The sequence below is a fragment of the Pundamilia nyererei genome, unplaced genomic scaffold (genome assembly GCF_000239375.1).
Source record: "Pundamilia nyererei isolate P.nyererei 1_Seehausen unplaced genomic scaffold, PunNye1.0 scaffold00280, whole genome shotgun sequence".
Taxonomy (NCBI): domain Eukaryota; kingdom Metazoa; phylum Chordata; class Actinopteri; order Cichliformes; family Cichlidae; genus Pundamilia; species Pundamilia nyererei.
This window is the reverse complement of record NW_005187681.1, coordinates 105,156-106,979: the sequence shown is the minus strand read 5'-3', so window position 1 is coordinate 106,979 and position 1,824 is coordinate 105,156. Positions and strand designations below refer to the sequence as shown.

At 40.7% G+C, this 1,824-nt stretch overlaps 1 protein-coding gene across 2 annotated transcripts in view; it reads right to left on the bottom strand.

Moving 5' to 3' along the window:
- The window catches only part of rbfox3a (RNA binding fox-1 homolog 3a), a 454,518-nt gene extending 453,113 nt beyond the window's left edge, over positions 1 to 1,405 (bottom strand). For both annotated transcript variants that reach the window (XM_005750610.2, XM_005750608.1), the window contains exon 1: positions 1,369 to 1,405. The gene's annotated coding sequence lies outside the window, so the exon portion shown is untranslated. The remainder of the gene's footprint in view (positions 1 to 1,368) is intronic.
- Positions 1,406 to 1,824: the final 419 nt, after the last annotated feature.

Genomic DNA, 1,824 nt, shown 5'->3' with positions numbered 1-1,824 from the left:
AGTTTCACAGACCTCAAATTAATCGAGTTTGGCTCATTTGAGTTGTTGTGACCTGAGGCTATATTCAATACAACCATACAGGTTTTCATTCTCACTAATGAATGAAATGCTATTCGTTCCAAGTTGAGTCAAATGATAAAAAAATAAATAAAAAAACCTGCTGGATGCTGAGAAATAAATTATTCAGAGAGCTGTTAAATTGTCAATGCCAGCAGTGCTCTGGCAGAAGTCCTTTTGGTGCTTCTGCAGCTCTACAAAAACACCTCACAGAGAAAGTGCCTTAGTTTATCTCAATGCTGTTGGCTCAGCCACAGTGAAAGTTTATAATGAAAAGGAGATTCAAAGTAAACACTTAATATAAGTGAACTTCTTTAAACCCGGCGTGACTTCTCCGGGGAAGAGAAAGTTGCCCTTCAGCTCACCATTATTAATATGAAACAAACTAGTAGAGAAAGGTGGGATGGAAAGAGAATGAAGTCCCCCCCGACCTACCTGTCACTACACCTGAGAGAGGGCGGGGCATCCAGCCGAGGAGGCAAATGGAGAAATGAGGAACAGACCACGAAGGAACACTCGTGGTTGGTTTTGCTCTCACTCTGGTGGCGAGCAGAAGATCCGGCCTTAGGGGTCCAGAGTTCGAAATAACAGCAAGTAACACCGCCCGAACACTGAGGACCCACAAACTCGGTTCATCATTTTTTACTTTTTTTCTGCTCATTGTTTTAAAAGTATAAATTGAAGAGGACTCAGCTCTCCTTTGTTTCCCACTGGACGTGAATCCTCACCCTTAGACTGAGTTACGACTACACAAAGAGAGACATGGACCAAAGTTTTATTCAGTATGACCGAAGATAAGCCAGTTACTTCAGTAACTCAGCAGCAAAGTAATAACAGGTAAAACCAGTAGAACTCTCAGACTTCCACTGGGCTGAAACTTATCGCCATCTGGTGGCCGTAATATAGCCTACAGGTTTGAGACCTGTAGGCTTAATTTTACCAGGTTACAGTAACACTTTGTTATTTCTGTGGTGTAAAGAAGCAAAGGGTTGGAGCAGGGAACACCAGTTAGTCAGTAAGTTAATAAAAGCACACAACATTTTACTGCACATCAAAATAGCAGAACGTAGTGGCTGCGAGAGTTTAGGCTTTGGTTAAATGAGGCCAATTACTGACCTTTGTTTTCCCTACACAAAGCCTAAACAGAGCAACATTTAGCTAAAACTAACAGCACAGAGTCAAGGACAACTAAAGATGAACCTGACTCAGTGAAACATCCACCTTTTGCTTTTTGCTCCACACATTGCAGCCTTTATGTGACGATTTCATTTCACAGATTTAGGAAACAAGGACATAATGTTGCCTACTCACGGTGAGATGTCGGCAAAGTGGACGTTTTTTCTCCAGCCTGTGGATAAACAAAGAGACAAAGAGACATTTGAACAGTTTCACACCAAAGCTACAGAAATAAAAGAGTGATAACGAGCAACTGTTATGATGATTTCGAGATATTTTTATTCCTGAAATCTACAAAACTGAAAGCATGCGGCTGAATGAGCTGTGCTCGCATCTATTGTATCCAAAGTTTATCAGCATATTCTCAGTAAAGAAACATTTTTGCCTGAACAATGAAATGTTTCTGTCCACAAAAGATGCCACACAGACAAAAATCCACATATACTGTAAAATACTTAAATAGAATAAATGATAGAAGCAATGAAGAACTGGACTGAAGCCCGGCCTTTATTCCCTCCCAAATATTCCACAATCAGCCATAAAGTTACTGCAAAGAAGAAACACAGTAACTCCTCCACGAAGTGACAGAGT